General features: G+C 48.9%; 2 pseudogenes; both read right to left on the reverse strand.

Moving 5' to 3' along the window:
* Window positions 1-1,502: 1,502 nt before the first annotated feature.
* LOC134736607 (CLK4-associating serine/arginine rich protein-like) lies at window positions 1,503-8,087 on the reverse strand (annotated as a pseudogene).
* Window positions 8,088-12,183: 4,096 nt separating this feature from the next.
* LOC129488783 (CLK4-associating serine/arginine rich protein-like) lies at window positions 12,184-18,418 on the reverse strand (annotated as a pseudogene).
* Between the last annotated feature and the right edge of the window lie 5 nt (window positions 18,419-18,423).

An 18,423-nucleotide genomic window follows, 5' to 3' on the forward strand; every position in this document is an offset into this window, starting at 1 on the left:
CAGCCTCAGCTCAAAAGGCCCCAAATGTAACTCTGCCTTCAGAGGGTGCAAGCCATAAGCCTTGGTAGCTCCCATGTAGTGTTAAGCCTGTAGGTGTGTAGAGCACAAGAGTGAAGGAGGCTTGGGATCCTCTACCTAGATTACAGAGGATTTACGAGAAAGCCTGGGCACTCAGGCAAAAGCCTGCTGCAGGAGCAGAGCCTGCACAGAGGATATATACTAGGGCAGTGTAGAGGGGAAATGTGGGGTAGGAGGCCCACATAGAGTCCCCACTGGGACACTGCTTAATTGAGCTGTGGGAAGGAAGACACCATCCTCCAGGCCCCAGAATGGTAGAGCCACTGGCAGCTTGCATCTTGAGCATGGAGAAGCTGCAGGCACTCAACTCCAACCCATGAGAGCAGTTGCCGGGATGAACCGTGCAAAGCCACAAGGGTGGAGTTCCCCAAGGCCTTAGGAGCCCACCGCTTACCCCAGTGTACCCTGGATGTGGGACTGGGAGTCCAAGGACATTATTTTGGAGCTTTAAGATTTAATGGCTGCCCTGCTGGATTTCAGACATGCATGGGATCTGTAGCCCCTTCCTTTTGGCTGACTTCTCCCTTTTGGAATGGGAGTGTTTACCCAATGTCTCTACCCTCATTGTATCTTCTAAGTAAATAATGTGTTTTGATTTTCACAGGTTCATAGGTGGAAGGAACTTGGACTTGGGACTTTGGACTTGATGTTGGAATGAGTCAAGACATTGAGAGGATTGTTGGGAAGAGATGATCCTATTTTGAGATGTAAGGACATGAGATTTGAGGGTTCAGGGGGATAATGCTATAGTTGGGATGTCTCCTCCAAATCTCTTGTCAAAATGTAATCCCCAGTGTTGAAGGAGGGGCCTGCGGGGAGGTGTTTGGGTTATGGGGGTGGATCCCTCATGATTGACTTAGCACCATCCCCTTGGTGATGAGTGTGTTCACTCAGATCTGGTTGTTCACAAGTGTGTGGCCCCTCCTCACCCCTTGCTCCCAGTCTCACCATGTGGTGTGCCTGCTCCTGCTTCACCTTCCACCATGAGGAAAAGCTCCCTGAGGACCTCCCCAGAAGACGAGCAGAGGTGGGTGCCATGCTTGTGCAGCCTGCAGAACCATGAGCCATTCTAACCTCTTTCCTTTATAAATTACCCAGCCTCAAGTATTTCTTTAGAGCAATGCAAACAATGGTCTAATACACCCGGAAAGCTGAGACTGGCATGAGTAAAATATAAAGACCATGGATAACTTTTGAAATCTAAAAATGTAAAATTAATATTATTGGGGGAGTCAACACAGGAAAGATGAGAGCACGTGGGCAGAAGCTGTTGCCCATTGGTCACATGTGGTCAGCAGAGAGCAGGTGACCAGCACCCTGGAGCTTTGCAGGAAGCACCAGACAGCCTGGAGCTGAGGTGTTATTTGCAGGAGCCAAAACAAATGGGGAAAAAGACAAATTTAGCACACACAGAAAGTAGATGCTCAACTGAGCCAGGAGGAAGTCTCTAGCAAAAAGGAAAAAAAACAGCTGTGGAAAAATAATGTGAACAGTCACAAGAAAGGGACCCTGTATTGTGCCTCAGCTCTGGACAGGTATATAAAGAGCCCAGGCTCGGGGAGCTCCACACCTGCACCTCCCTCTCACCTGCTCCTCTACCTACTCCACCCTCAATCCACCAGAACCATGGACTGCTGTGGCTGTTCCGGAGGCTGTGGCTCCGGCTGTGGGGGCTGTGGCTCCAGCTGTGGAAGCTGTGGCTCTGGCTGTGGGGGCTGTGGCTCCAGCTGCTGTGTGCCCGTTTGCTGCTGCAAACCCGTGTGCTGCTGTGTGCCAGCCTGTTCCTGCTCCAGCTGTGGCTCCTGTGGGGGCTCCAAGGGGAGCTGTGGATCCTGTGGGTGCTCCAAGGGGGGCTGTGGTTCTTGTGGGGGCTCCAAGGGGGGCTGTGGCTCCTGTGGGGGCTCCAAGGGGGGCTGTGGTTCTTGTGGCTGCTCCCAGAGCAGCTGCTGCAAGCCCTGCTGCTCATCCTCAGGCTGTGGGTCATCCTGCTGCCAGTCCAGCTGCTGTAAGCCCTGCTGCTCATCCTCAGGCTGTGGGTCATCCTGCTGCCAGTCCAGCTGCTGTAAGCCCTGCTGCTCATTCTCAGGCTGTGGGTCATCCTGCTGCCAGTCCAGCTGCTGTAAGCCCTGCTGCTCATCCTCAGGCTGTGGGTCATCCTGCTGCCAGTCTAGCTGCTGTAAGCCCTGCTGCTCATCCTCAGGCTGTGGGTCATCCTGCTGCCAGTCCAGCTGCTGTAAGCCCTGCTGCTCATCCTCAGGCTGTGGGTCATCCTGCTGCCAGTCCAGTTGCTGCAAGCCCTGCTGCTCCCAATCTAGCTGCTGTGTCCCCGTGTGCTGCCAGTGCAAGATCTGAGGCTCTGGAATCAGGTCTCATGTGAGCCCTGCTAACCCCATCTTCCAAAGCTGTGACCTGTCCTTCATCATTGAGCCCCAAACCACTGCTCAAGATCCATTCCTCACTATAAGATGAAGCCATATCTGCCTGCCTTTTCCTAAGGAGAGTCCATCCTAATTAATGTCCATTCTCTCCTAACAAATTCTCTTCCCAAGTCAACTGCAGCTGGGCTGAATCACCCCTCACCCGCTAGCCTCGCCTTTGCTTGTCTATTCAGAGGCCTGAGCTCCTGAACCCACTTGGATTCCTGTCTTTTCCAGCTGGAGCAGCTGGGCATGAGTGTCCCACCTGCAACAAGGTGGGCGTTTAGGAGGCTTCCTCAGAGTGGCTTTGCATGTCCAACGCTCTGCTTTATCTTAAATGAAAAGTTGCAAACTAATAAAAATACCATGCCAACAAACGGAAACACATGCCTTGCTGATTTCTGTGTTGTTCGGGGTCATTAGTATGGCTATGGCTGTTGTTTTCTTGTTCTTGTTGTATTTCAGACTGCGTGGGTCTGATGGTGATGTTGGTGGAAGGTGCTAAGATGGGGCTGGCTGTCTCCTCTGCCTGTCGTCTCCTTCCTGGCTGACCCCTCTTTTCTCAGAACCCCTGTCTTCCTAGGTCTTTCCAGCTATTGATCTGATGGAGACAGGACTGTTCCTCAGGCCAGGGCCACAGAAGCAGAAGAGGCTGCTGAAAACTCTGGGGATTTCAGACTTGCCTCCTTTCCCTGGTCAGGCCTCTGCCTTCTTCCTTTGGGAAGTTTTTGTAACCAACTTACTCTGACTGTCTTTGTTCTTACACAGCCTGTTACCTCTGTAAATAAACACTCCTAGCACCAAGCCAATATTGCCTTTAAGAATTTTGAAAGGGCCGGCCTGGTGGCTCATGCCTATAATCCCAGCACTTTGGGAGGCCAAGGCAGGCGGATCACTTGAGGTTAGGAGTTTGAGACCTGCCTGGCCAACATGGTGAAACCCTGTCTCTACTAAAAATATAAAAATCAGCTGAGTGTGGTGGCACGTGTCTGTAATCCCAGCTACTTGGGAGGCTGAGGGAGGAGAATGGCTTCAACCCGAGAGGTGGAGGTTGTGATGAGTTGAGATTGCGCCACTGCACTCCATCCTGGGCGACAGAGCAAGACTCTGTCAAAAAAAAGAGAGAGAGAGACTATACTAACAGAGTTGAATTATTTCAAGTTATTTGGAAACACAGCAATTTATTGGTAGGATATGTCCATAGAAAGAACACAAAAATAAAATTCCTAAGCTGTTTTTAGTAGTCATGGTGGTGGCGGTGATAGTGTGGTTGTTATTCTGCTGTGAATGCTGTATGGAAAAAGCAAATGCATAATTAGGTTGGTATCAGAACTAGAATTTTTAGCGTGGAACTGATGAGGTTAAGTAAAAACCTTGTCATCCTGAACTTGAATTAGACATATCGATATGAAATCATGATATATTTTATCCAAATAAAAATAGTTTCCTCCTCCACTGAAAGACTTAGAAACAATGAACCATCCCGGAGCAGTGAACACTCCTAGCACCAAGGCCGTTGTCTTCAAATGTTATTTATTGTATCTGCCTGAAACCTGGCTTCTCTAGTGAATGGGCTGGAAGTGAACAAGATAAATCAGAACATCTTGTTATCCCAGAAAGCACAGATGATAACTAAAACTAATGCAGTCACATCAAAAGAACTAAAGAGTCGGCCAGGCAAGGTGGCTCACGCCTGTAATCCCAACACTTTGGGAGGCTGAGGCAAGTGGATAACTTGAGGTCAAGAGTTCGAGACCAGCCTGACCAACATGGTGAAACCCTGTCTCTACTAAATACAAAAAATTAGCCGGGTGTGGTGGTGCATGCCTGTAATCCTAGCTACTTGGGAGGCTGAGGCAGGAGAACCCTTTGAACCTGGGAGGCAAAGATTGCAGTGAGCTGAGATGGCACCATTGCACTCCAGCCTGAGCAGCAAGAGCAAAACTCTGTCTCAGAAAAAAAAAAAAAGTAAGAGGCAAACCTGGAGAAACTCTCTGTAGACAGACTTGGGACAATCTGAACACCAGTTTCTTAAACGGACTGATACACATCAAGTCTGTTTAAACTAGGAGTGAGTAATCATACACAAAAAATAATAATACAGATACTATGCAAAATGTAAAACTTAGTTGCCTTTAGAGGATTCTAGGAATCAATTCATTATTTTGAAGATGACTAAGTAAAGGAAATAATCAGGCACTTATTCTATCTCTGATAGACAAACTCTATCTTATGGTAACAAAATTAGAGGAAGTATTCCAGTTTATAAATAAAGAAGAAACCATAGAATTAGAAACTCACCATTTTGTAACCCCTAATGAAATAATGGGGCTATCAAATTTACTGCATGCATCCAAATCCATGGAAAATATATAGCCTTAAATGCATATGTTAGAGTAAAAATGAAAAACTTAAGCTCATTTAGCCAAAAACCTATCTATAGGACTGGCAGCATTGCCATGCAGAGCCCAGAATGGGGTGGTAATTAGGGCTATTTATAGGCATCCTGGTTCTCCTCTCCTTCTGAGAACAGGTTGGATGGCAGGTGGTAGGGTGGCCCTTCCATGAGCCCTCTCTAAGTCAGGTGTGGCCATTAATTTGCTTGAGTCAGTGGGAAGAAGTTTGAAGCACCTGCTGCAGTTTTCTGCATTCTCTGCTTCTTCTCCCACCATGACCACTAACGTTCCAAGCAGTGGCTGCTGCTTCCAACTGAGTCCCAGAGTGACGAAGCACAGAGCAGAGTCACCAGCTGACGTGCAGTGGCCTGCGACGTGAACAAGAAGTAAGCCTGTGTCGTGTGAAGTCACTGAAACATGGGGGTGGCTTGTGTGGGCAGCGTAATTGGTCTATCCTGGTTGACCCAGAAACCTACCAGAACAAAAACATAGCATTGTGGCCCTGGTTTATTGGTCAGGGGGTGGGTGGAAGGGAAAGTTATCGGAGGCGAGAAAGGTAGTTATTATGTATTTGGTAAGACTGTCCCAGATCATGTATCCCTGAGGGAAGAGTTCAGAAAACGCAATGCCACTCCCGCGTGGGTCATTGCGGCAGCATTTATCAGAGCATTACAAGAACAGGGTGAGCTCGAAAGAACTGGCTGATTTGCCAGCCAGGAGGAAAGTTCTAGAAAGCCTGGAGAAACCTGGGGAGCTACAGAGTTCTCAGTTCTGCCTGGTAAATGATAAGATTTAGAAGGCCTTTGAGCAGCAAAGGACAATTAAAGCAGAAATGAAAGGAACCCTTTTTAAGGGTACACTTTGATGAGATTCCATGAGGGCGGACCACACCACAGGTAGGGAGTTAGTGGCTGCATCCAGCCTGGCCAGTGGGGCGGGAGAGGCTGCTGTGGGGTCAGTGGATCCAGAAGAAGACGCCAGAAACTTCTCCCCTCATGGCTCACTTGGCGTTCTCCTTGCTTGGCCTGTGGCTCCTGTGGGTAAATTCATGTCCTGCTGTGTGATGAAGAGGTTTCTCCAGGGAAGAGGGGGAGGTGTTTGGCCCAGGCAGGACCCAGTGACCTGCAGATCAAAGATGGCCTCACTACCACAGTAATGGGCACCAGAGAAAAGCCTGCTGCCGGCCATTCGTTGGAAACAGGCCCAACAGAACCAATGCTGTCTGTGCTTATGGTGTGGGGGGTAGAAGAGAAATCAAAAGAAACCCAAAACCGGCCGGGCGCAGTGGCTCATGCCTGTAATCCCAGCACTTTGGGAGGCTGGGGCAGGTGGATCACGAGGTCAAGAGATCAAGACCATCCTGGCCGACATGGTGAAACCTCATCTATACTAAAAATACAAAAACTAGCCAGGCGGGGTAGCACACACCTGTAGTCCCAGCTACTTGGGAGGCTGAGGCAAGAGAATTGCTTGAACCCGGAAGGCAGTGGTTGCAGTGAGCCGAGATCCTGCCACTGAACTCCAGCCTGGCGACACAGCAAGACTCTGTCAAACAAACAAACAAACAACAACAAAAAAAAACCTTCCCTAAAAATGAACAGATGTCACATGATTGTTAGCAAGATTTAGGACATAGTTGTAACTCTCCATGAAATCAACAAAGAGAAAATCACGAGTTGGATAATTTATGCACAATTTTTTGATAAAATCATAGGATTGCCTGCTGCAACATCCTTCGTTTCACAGTTGGCCGTTACAGAATGACGCTGAAGGGAGTCACGTTGCAAAAAACAACTGAGCTCCTTCTCATCCTTCATGAACGCCTCTCTTCAAGGTCAACTCACCCCGTTGAGAAGCCCCTATCTTGTCTCCTTGGCCAGCTTCTCTTTCAGGGTGAACTGCCTGATCTTCACTGTGGTGGCCTTGCCTGGCTCCCAGCAGATGTTCTCCAATGTCACTTTCAGTGACATCACAGAATCCTACATTTCTTTTTTTTTTTTTTTGCAAGCATTGCAATTTTACTTAAAATTTGCACTGTAAATATGACTGTGGAAAATGTATTTAAGAGAGCTAGTTCTGCAAAGACAGGGAAGAGATTTGGGAGGCAGGGGTGTGGGAATAAGTGATATTGTTAAGTAAATGAGCTGCTTGAGTGGAGAACACTTTTAGGAGTGGTCAGCTTGGGCTGGGCATGGTGGCTCACTCCTGTAATCCCAGTACTTTGGGAGGTTAAGGAAGAAGGAACACTTTAGCTCAGGAGTTCAAGACCAGCCTGGGTGACATAGCAAGACCCTGTCTCTACAGAAAAATAAAAAAATTAGCTGGACATGGTGGTGCACACCTGCAGTCCCAGCTAATGGGGAGGCTGAGGTGGAAGAATCTCTTGAGCCTGGGAAGTTGAGGCTACAGTGAGTTATGATTGCGCCACTACACTCCAGCCTGGGTGACAGAGTGAGACCCTGTCTTAAATAAATAAATAAAATACATGGTCAGCTTGTTTACTTGTTTGTGATCATTTTCTTTTTTTCCTTTTCTTCCTCTTTTTGTTTTTCAATAGAGTCTCACTGTGTTGCCCAGGCTGGTCTTCAACTCCTGGGTTCAAAGGATCTTCCTGCCTCAGTCTCTCGAGTAGCTGGTACTATAGGCATGCACCACTGCCGCTAGTGAATATTTTCAAGACCAGATGTTCCCCCCCACCCAGGGAATCTTGGAAAATGAGTGACAGGAAACCCTGTATGGAGCCTGGAGAAGCTGGCTGTGTGTGGAGTGGTCACTGAGGGAGCATCTTAGCATGAATCTTGGTCAGAGTGATGGGGGAACCAGACTCAGTCTGGAAACAAGCAGGGGACACCTTCAGCTTACAGACAGCAGATTGTGGAGCTGCTCAGCCTCCATAATTACATAGTTCAATTCTTCAGAATCATCTATGTATCTGTCTATCTATCTATCCATCTGTCATCTATGTAGGTCCGTGTCAATTTATGTTTTTGTTGTTGAGATGATCAAGTTGGTTCTAAAATTTCATTGGAAAAGCAAAGGAATTGAAAAAGAGAAAACAATCTTCGAAAAGAAGAATGAAGTTGAAGTCTCACAATACTTGACTTCAAAATCTCCCATAATGTCACAGTGACGCTGTGTTTGCATTAGGAAGCGGCATACAGACCTGCAGAGCAGGGCACAGGAACAAACTCGCCATAGTGTCAGCTGATTCTCATTAAAAACACCAGCAATTTCAGTGGGATAAGGATGGTTGGTTTATTTATTTATTTATTCACTTATTTATTTATTTTTCAGACGGAGTTTCGCTCTTGTTGCCCAGGCTGGAGTAAAATGGTATGATCTCGGCTCACCGCAACCTCCACTTCCTGGGTCCAAGTGATTCTCCTGCCTCAGTTTCCCGAGTAGCTGGGATTACAGGCATGTGCCACCACACCCACCTAATTTTGCATTTTTAGTAGAGACAGGGTTTCTCCATGTTGGTCAGGCTGGTCTCAAACTCACGACCTCAGGTGATCTGCCTGTATAGGCCTCCCAAAGTGCTGGGATTACAGGCAAACCACCTTTGTTTGTTTGTTTGTTTGTTTGCTTGCTTGGAGATGGAGTCTTGCTTTATCTCCCAGGCTGGAGTGCAGTGCCACAATCTTGGCTGGCTGCAACCTCCGCCTCCTGGGTTCAAGCGATTCTCCTGGCTCAGCCTCCTGAGTAGCTAGGATTACAGGCGCCCACCTCCATGCCCAGCTAATTTTTTTATTTTTAGTACAGATGGGGTTTCTCCATGTTGGCCAGGCTGGTCTTGAACTTCTTACCTCAGGTTATCTTCCCTCTTTGGCCTCCCAAAGTGCCTGGATTACAGGGGTGAGCCACCGCACCTGGCCACGATGGTCTTTTTATCAAATGCTGCCGAAACAATTGGATGAAAATGTGAAAAAATGGATCTCAACTCCTACCTCACATTACACACAAAAATTAGCTTGAGATCCATCATAGAACTAAACATAGAAACCAAAACTCTAATGCTTCTAGAGGAAAAGCTAGGAAAGAGAGTTTTCAAAAAGTTCACAAGAAAGCACTAGCTGTCAAAGAAAAAAATGTTAAATTGCACTTCAAAAACGTTTCCCTATAAAAAGAAGTTCAGACAATAATAAGGCATATCAAATACTGGAAAATTATATATTATACATACCTATATATTATATATACACATATGTAGGGAAAAGAAGGAGAGATCAGACTATTACTGTGTCTATATAGAAACGGAAGACATAGAAACTCCATTTTGACCTGTACCCTGAACAATTGCTTTGCCCTGGGATGCTGTTAATCTGTAACCTTGCCCCAACCTTGAGCTCACAAAAACATGTGTTATATGGAATCAAGGTTTAAGAGATCTAGGACTGTGCAGGATGTGCCTTGTTAACAAAATGTTTACAGGCAGTATGCTTGGTAAAAGTCATCGCTATTCTCCATTCTCGAGTAACCAGGGGCACAATGCACTGCTGAAAGCCACAGGGACCTCTGCCCTGGAAACCTGGGTATAGTCCAAGTTTTCCCCCCATGTGATAGCCTGAGATATGGCCTCGTGGGATGGGAAATACCTGACCATCCCCCAGCCCGACACCCGTGAAGGGTCTGTGCTGAGGAGGATTAGTAAAAGAGGAAGGCCTCTTGCAGTTGAGATAAGAGGAAGGCCTCTGTCTCCTGCCTGCCCCTGGGAACCGAATGTCTTGGTATAAAACCCGACTGTACATTTGTTCTCTTCTGAGATAGGAGAAAACCCGCCCTGTGGCAGGAGACGAGACATGTTGGCAGCCATTGCTCTGTTACTCTTTACTCCACTGAGATGTTTGGGTGGAGAGAAGCATAAATCTGGCCTACGTGCACATCCAGGCATAGTACCTCCCCTTGAACTCAATTGTGACACAGATTCCTTTGCTCACATGTTTTCTTGCTGACCTTCCCACTATCACCCTGCTTTCCTGCCGCATTCCTCTTGCTGAGATAGTGAAAATAGTAATCAATAAATACTGAGGGAACTCAGAGGCTGGTGCCGGTGCAGGTCCTCCGTATGCTGAGCGCTGGTCCCCTGGGCCCACTGTTCTTTCTCTATACTTTGTCTCTGTGTCTTCTTTCTTTTCTCAGTCTCTCGTCCCACCTGATGAGAAATACCCACAGGTGTGGAGGGGCTGGCCCCCTTCACACATGTACACATGTATATAAAATACATGTGTAAATATATATACATATGGCAAGCATTCATATATTCTTGATATCGAATTTATGAAGAGTTCCAACAACTCAATAACAAAAACACAAAAAAAAACCCTACAATAAAGTGGGCAAACAATTTTAACAAAACCTTTTAACAAGAAAGATGTGAAAATGACCAGTAAGTGCAAGAAAGGATCCTCGTGAACATTAGTCATCAGAGAAACGCAGATCAAAATCCACACGAGAGGCGATTTTACACCCATCTGATGCCTCACATTTGAAAAGCCAATGGTGGTACTGACAGGCCTGGGGCAGCGGACACTCTCAGGCATTGCTGGGGAGACGGGAAAGCAGCATGAGCGTTTGGAAAGCTGTCTGTTTCTTAGCAAGTTAAGCATACGCTACTCTATGGTCTAAAAAGGCCAGCCCTCAATATTTAACCAAAAAATTAAAACTAAAAACGTGAGTATGGAAGGACTGGAAGGCATGTTTATGTGTTATTCATCATAGTCCCAAACTGCAAACAATTCAAATATCTATGAACGTGAGAATGGAGGAACGCAGTGCAGAGTATTTTTACATGAAACCCTACGTGGTGATTAAAAAAGAAGAACAAGGCCAGGTGCGGTGGCTTATGCCCGTCATCCCGCCATGAGGTGGGTGGATCACCTGAGCCCAGGAGGTCGAGGCTGCAGTGAGCCATGAGCGCACCACTCTGCACTCCAGCCTGGGTGACAGAGCAAGACCCTGTCTCAAAAAAACAAAAAAAGAAGAAGAGCAAAACATTGACACACAGAATAATATCGTGAGGGAAAGAAACAGGAGTACATTTTTAATGATTTCGTTTCTGCGACATTCAACAGCAGGCAAAACTGGTCAGCAGAGCTGTGCCTGGAGTGATGGGCGGGAAGGGAAGGCCGTGAAAGTGAACATTCTGGCGGTGAAGCAGTTGGTCATGGTTGGGGTGATGGGCACACGAGTACATGTTTAGTGGAACTCATGGAATTGTACACTCAAAGTATGTGCAGAACCCGGTAGGCCAAGGCTGCAGTGAGCTAGGATCGCACCATTACTCCCCAGCCTGAGCGACAGAATGAGACATAGCCTTAGAAAAAAAAAAAAAAAATGGAGTCCAGGTGTGGTGGCTCAGGCCTGTAATCCCAACACTTTGGGAGGCTGAGGCAGGTGGATCACTTGAGATCAGGTGTTCCAGACCAGACTTGGCCAACACGGTGAAACCCCATCTCTACTAAAAATACAAAAATTAGCTAGGCATGGTGGCACATAGCTGTAATCGCAGCTACTCAGGGGGCTGAGGCAGGAGAATCGTTTGAACTCAGGAGGCAGAGGTTGTAGTGAGCCAAGATGACGCCACTGCACTCCAGTCTGGGCAACAGAGTGAGATTCAGTCTCAAAAAAAACCAAAACAAAACAAAACAAAAAGCATTTCACTGCATGTAAATTTTACCTCAATACAAAATTAAAATTAATCTTTTGGAAAATAAAAGTGCATTAGAGAGGGTGGCTAATCAAAATTTTTGTAGCCTTCAAGGAAAGTAAATTTGAAGTATATCTGTTGATTTATGGAATTTTTACAAAGACTTAATTGAGGAAAACTCGAAAGCATTAGACAGGGTCTTGCTCCTCTGTTCCCTCTGTGAGCCCAGGTGCCTGAAGGGAACGTGGGTCTAATCCGTGTCTGGAGGAGGCAGCCGAACCACAGGAGGAAGAGCTAAGAAAGACAAATGAGAACCAGAGCCACACTGAAATCCACGCTCTTCAAAACTTTGTTTTACAGATTTGACAAAATATTTATACTGGAAGTTTTTAAGCAGTGGAACCTATAGACAGCCTTTTCTTTCAGCTTATTTTTTTAGTTTCAATTTAATTTAATTTAATTTTTTTACAAAATGACCACCGTTGATATAAACACCAATGCCAGGGGGTGGAGGGTCTGCATCGCTGAGGAGAGCCCTGAGGGCCAAGGACAATGGTCCACCCGCCGGCCAAGCCACCACCGCCTCCCGGGCTCCTGGGACACCCACTGGAGAGGGAGCCCAGTGTCTTCTAACAAAGGAAAACACCTATGAGGAAGAGGCCAAATTTAGAAACCAAGGAAAGGAGAGCTTGGCTTGAGCTGTTGGCGGCTCATGGGATTGTGAAGAGATTAAAAATAACACTTGTGCACGTGAAATAGCAGAAACAACAACAGAAGTGTTCATGTGTTCAGTATAAACACCTGGGCAGGAATATAAAGAGCCCGGGCTCAGGGAGCTCCACACCTGCACACTTCCCTTTCACCTGCTCCTCCACCTGCTCCACCCTCAATCCACTAGAACCATGGGCTGCTGTGGCTGCTCTGGAGGCTGTGGCTCTAGCTGTGGGGGCTGCAGCTCTGGCTGTGGGGGCTGTGGCTCTGGCTGTGGGGGCTGTGGCTCCAGCTGTGGGGGCTGTGGCTCTGGCTGTGGGGGCTGTGGCTCCAGCTGCTATGTGCCCGTCTGCTGCTGCAAGCCCGTGTGCTGCTGTGTGCCAGCCTGTTCCTGCTCCAGCTGTGGTTCCTGTGGGGGCTGCAAGGGGGACTGTGGCTCCTGTGGGGGCTCCAAGGGGGGCTGTGGCTCCTGTGGGGGCTCCAAGGGGGGCTGTGGCTCCTGTGGGGGCTCCAAGGGGGGCTGTGGCTCCTGTGGGGGCTCCAAAGGGGGCTGTGGCTCCTGTGGGGGCTCTAAAGGGGGCTGTGGCTCCTGTGGGGGCTCCAAGGGGGGCTGTGGCTCCTGTGGGGGCTCTAAAGGGGGCTGTGGCTCCTGTGGGGGCTCCAAGGGGGGCTGTGGATCCTGTGGGGGCTGCAATGGGGGCTGCGGTTCTTGTGGCTGCTCCCAGTGCAGTTGCTGTAAGCCCTGCTGCTATGGGTCATCCTGCTGCCAGTCCAGCTACTGTAAGCCCTGCTGTTCCCAGTCCAACTGCTGTAAGCCTGGCTGCTGCTCTTCAGGCTGCGGGTCATCCTGCTGCCAGTCCAGCTGCTGCAAGCCCTGCTGTTCCCAGTCCAGCTGCTGTGTCCCAATTTGCTGCCAGTGCAAGATCTGAGGCTCTGCCTACAAACCTAAACTGGTCCTACAGATCTGGGCTCTCCAGGAATGACTGGAGCTGTGTCCTGAATTCCTGAAGCACATCTCTGAGTCTGTCCTCCTCTGGACCAAGGCAGCCTAGTGTCCAGGGCTCAGTACTCAGCCGCTCAGCCTCTGAGGTCATGAGGGCTTCTGGCATGCTGGGTCCTGCCCATCAACCCTCCCGGAATCCCCTCTTCCTTTCCTGACCTCACCACTTCAACCTTCTCAGGGCTTCAAGATCCCACATCCCTGGGCCCCTCCTGTGAGCCTGCTGTTAACACACTGAAACTGGAATCCTCTGACGGGCTGCCGCCTCTCCCCAGTCCCTGCAACCTCCCAGCTCCTCCACCCTTCATCTTCATCCTGCCTGAGCTGCCAGAGCTCCGATTGCTTTTGGAGTTGACCTGGAGGACTCAGAATTATTAGAGACCCCAGGATCCTCTCCTGAGGAGGAGGGGTGCCCGGTCTCCTCTTCTACCTCCTGGTTTCTTTCCCCAGGGCTTGGCCTTGTAATTGCCCAGGCTGGATCTTCTAAATAAATACAATCTGCACCTCCCACAAGTTTGCGTTGTGATTCTTTTGTTTCAGCTTCTGTGTGATTAGAGAAATGTACAATTTTCACAGAGTTGCACTCCCAGGCATTTGGAAACCCCCTGTTCCCTGCTGTGTGAGTTTCCTAGGGCTGCCCCACAAACCATGTGGCTTAAGCAACAGGAGTGGGTTGTCTCACAGTCTGGAGGCCAGAATCCGCTGTCGAGGTGCCTCAGGGCCGGGTCCTCCTGAGGCCTCCCTCCGTGGCTTACAGATGCTGCCATCCCTATATCCTCATCTGTTTGTTCTTCTGTGTGTGTCTGCGTCCTCATCTCTTTGTATAAGGACACAGATTAGATTAGAGCCCACCCCACTCCATTAGGTCCATGTTTTAACTAATCACCCCTGTAAAGATCTATCTCCAAATAAGGTGCCATTCTGAGATACTGCGGTGAGGACTCCAACATATGTACCGGGGGCATAACTCAGCCGTGGCATCCACTTGGCTTGGGGCATCACCATCTTTCCCATCTTCCAGGACACAGAATTGGGAGGCCCCTTGGGCTTCTCTCCCCTACAAGTCGCCAAATCCCACAGCATCTCCTGGAAGACATCCTACAGACACCTCCTTCCTGCCTCCTTGTGACACCTCCCTACGTAGACCTCTGCTTCAGGCCCCCAACTGTCCCTTCCCTGCTGCCTCTGTCAGCTCGAGCTGCCAGAACGAAACCCACAGAGTAAGCCTGGAGGACTGAACAACAGACACCATTTCTCCCAGTTCCGGAGGCTGGAGAGCCCAGATCAAAGTCCAACAGGTTCGACTCACGGGGAGGGAAGGCAAGAGCTGGCGGAGGAGGAGGTGGGCTGCAAGGCTGGAGCCCTAGACCCAGGCGTCTGTAACAGCAGAGCACTGGAGGCTGCTCGGGAAGCCACCATCTCACAGGATGGCAGGCAGTGAGTGCCTGACGGAACTGTGACAAGAAAGTGAAAACTCAACACCACGGAATTTTTATGAATTGCTTCTGAGTTTCTGTTTTAGTAAGTAAGGTTGACTAGACACTATTCACAACCCTGGAACTCCTAAAAGGACATGGTGAAACCCCATCTCCACTAAAAATACAAAAATGAGCCAGGCGTGGTGGTGGGCGCCTGTATCCCAGCTACTCAGGAGGCTGAGGCAGGAGAATGGCTTGAACCTGGGAGGCGGAGGCTGCAATGAGCCCGGATTGTGCCACTGCACTCCACTCATTCTCCAGAATGAGATTCCATCTCTAAATAAATAAATAAATAAATAAATAAATAAATAAATAAAGCTTTAAAGTGCTGTATTTAAAACATATATTTTTTAAGTCACCAAGCTGTTCAAAAAATAAATAAAATTCTCAGAACCAACAAGCAAGAGAGAGCTGAACCCACAGAGGAAGGTGAAAGTCAAAAACGGCCTCCACCCCATGGCTGGACCAGAAAGAGGCCCTCTCTGTTTTCTTCCACCTGTGGTATCGCTTCTGTTGTCAGCATGAATCTGAGAAAAACATAGTTTCTCTACACTCTCATTCCTGATGTGCAGGTTTTCCCTATGCCACTCAATTTTCTGCCTCTTTCCACGCTGACCAATTCTCTGATGCCAGCTGGGTGTCCTGCAATTCACTCCCATCCTGAAACAGAGTTCATTTCAGATCCCACAGGTGAAGGGCTCAGTCCCACAGGACTGTCCCCACTTGAGAGGCTGACATGGTTTTCCTGTGTCCCCACCCGAATCTCATCTTGAACTGTAGCTCCCACAATTCCCCTGTGTTGTGGGAGGGACCCAATGGGAGGTAATTGAATCATGGGGGTGGGTGTTTCCTGTGCTGTTCTCATGATAGTGAATAAATCTCACCAGATCTGATGATTTTATGAATGGGAGTTTCCCTGCACAAGTTCTCTTTTCTTGTCTGCTGCCATGTGAGATGTGCCTTTCACCTTCCACCATGATTGTGAGGCCTCCTCAGCCAGGTAGAACTGTGAGTCCATTAAACCTCTTCATTTTGTAAATTGCCCAGTCTCGGGTATGTCTTTATCAGCAGCATGAAAATGGACTAATACAGATGCCAATCATAAGTCCAGGCCTCCCAAGCTTCTAACCAACGGGCTATAAATCGGGATTCACACTGATACCTGAAATGAGTGGGTGAGGCAAAGCTCTCCATCCATCAAGGTTTACTAAGCCTGCTTTAAGGCGCATCTGGGAAAAATGCAAGATGAAGGCACATCTGTGGCTGTTTTCCCAAAGAGGTTTTTGGGAAGTTTAGTATTTATACATTTCCTTAAAGGGGGGCAGGCAGGTAGGAAGAGGCCGGTAAGCGTTAGGCAAATGAGTGCTTTCCTGTGAGACTTTAGTTACGGCCCAGTAAATCTACATTTTACATAAGGCAAGGTGAACGTTTGAGGAGAAGAAGGGACTAAAGGAAGAGTCAGTTATGCAGACCTCTCTGGGTAGGTGGAAGAGGGCCTGGTGTCATCTTGTTTTTGTTCTGCTCCTGGGAAGATAAACTCAAAATCTATATGATCAGTGTAGAATGGAAGACTTTCGTTTTAGGAGCTGGAATTGGATTGCAGGCCTGAAGTCATAATAGGCATATCCTTGTTGATGCCAGGACACACATCTTAAGAGGTTTTGCAACCAGCATGGTGTGTATTAACGAGTGATTTGTGGAGGTAGTGACCTGAGAAGCCTGAGGCCTTTGCCATTTCCTGGGCCTGGCGAGCGAAACACACCGCGACACAGGCTGTGGAGGAACAGCGCTGCTTTTGCGAGAGGGCGGTGTGACTCAGCCTCCGGGCTTAACTTTCCCTTTGGCCTAAGGAGCTTGGGGGTCCTGAGATTTTTATTTTCCTTTACTTAACACCACCCTCCTTGGGTTCGATAATCTGCTAGAACAGCACCCAGAACTCAGAGAAGCACTTCCTTACGTTTACTGGTTTACTATAGAGGATGAGATCAAGGACACGGACGAATCCCCAAGTGAAGAGGCACCGAGGGTGAGGTCCAGGACGGTCCTGAGTGTGGGAGCTTTGTCCCTTGGTGCCGGGGGCGTCTCTGTCCCAGCGGGGGGATGTGAGGTGAAGAGGTACCTAGGATGGGGTCCAGGACGGTCCTGAGTGTGGGAGCTTTGTCCCACGGAGCCGGGGACGTCGCTGTCCCAGTGGGGGGATGTGAGGTGAAGAAGCACCTAGGGTGAGGTCCAGGACAGTCCTGAGTGTGGGAGCTTTGTCCTGTGGAGCCAGGGGCATCGCTCTCCCGGTGAGGTGATGTGTGCACCAACTAGAAGCTCGTGGGATCTCACTGTTCAGTTTTGTAGAGCTCTCACCCGCAGCCCTCCCCGTCCTGGAGCTGAGTTCCCAGGCTCTTCTCACTGGGTCTTTCCGGCCACAGGTCCCATCCTGACACCATCTAGGGGCCACCCTAAGTCACCTCATTAACATAAACACAGATGTGATCTAAGGGAGCTTATTAGAAATAACAACAACAAAACCCGAAAAACAAACAAAAAAACAAGAAAACAATATCCCTCAGAGAAATTGCAAGGGTTTGAGGAGCTCTGTGCCAGGAGCCAAGGAGGAAGATCAAGACTGTCTCTTCTTACACAGTGAAAGCTCCAGGTCAGTGTGCTTTGCGCATGTCCATGAGTACTTTCCATCTTTTGATTCTGGGCAACTGCTATAGGGGGAAGCTATCATGAATCAGGGAAGAAAACAGCTGAGCTTTTAAAAAGGCTTTGAGGCCAGGCACGGTGGTTCACACCTGTAATCCTAGCACTTTGGGAGGCTGAGGTGGGCGGATCACAAGGTCAGGAGTTCGAGACCAGCCTGGCCAACATGGCGAAACCCCGTGTCTACTAAAAATACAATTAGTCGGGCATGGTGGCACTTGCCTGTAATCCCAGCTACTCAGGAGGCTGAGGCAGGAAGATCACTTGAACCGGGAGGTGGAGGTTGCAGTGAACTGAGATGGCACATTGCACTCCAGCCTGCACAACAGAGTGAGACTCCATCTCAAAAAAATAAAAAAAGGCTTTGACAGGCCCAATATGGATGGGTACGAGCATTTAAACCCCCAGGCGTCCCTGCCTCATTGAGTCAGTACCAGCCTCTTGGATTCTGGGTCCAGGGCTGGCCTATCCGGGGGCAGCGTTGTGGAGTGGAGACTGCCGTGGCATTGGCTATGCCCCTGAGATGGAATTCTCAATAATAAGATTCTGTCAGGCTACTAGTTGATGCTTTGGAGCAATTAAGTGCAAGTTTGTCTGTGCGAACATGAACTTCAAAGGCCAGGGTTGGGGAGGATGAACAGGAGGGGAGGAGGCAGATGCATTGTGGTGCCACCTACAGCTCGGCTGGGGTCTTCCTGCCCTTGCAGTGCACAAAATCAACCCCATGGAAGCATTTCTGCCTAGAGCTTGTCCACCCAGGACCCAAGCGAGTGTGAGGGGAGAGCCGGCCCTGTCACACAGGCAACGGGACCTCACTGGGTGGACCTCTGTGGACACCCCAGGAAAGCCCCCACTTCTCATGTTCTTCCGAGGAAACCTTTCTGCTTTAGTTCTACAGGTGTGTTCTCGGGTCAGGAAGAGTCTTGCAATTTGGAGAGTGCTGGGTGGCTGCGGCGGACCTGCCCCATGCCATCCCCACACACGAACACCCGCATCACCC

This window comes from Symphalangus syndactylus, chromosome 1 (genome assembly GCF_028878055.3).
Source record: "Symphalangus syndactylus isolate Jambi chromosome 1, NHGRI_mSymSyn1-v2.1_pri, whole genome shotgun sequence".
In the NCBI taxonomy this organism is placed as follows: Eukaryota; Metazoa; Chordata; class Mammalia; order Primates; family Hylobatidae; genus Symphalangus; species Symphalangus syndactylus.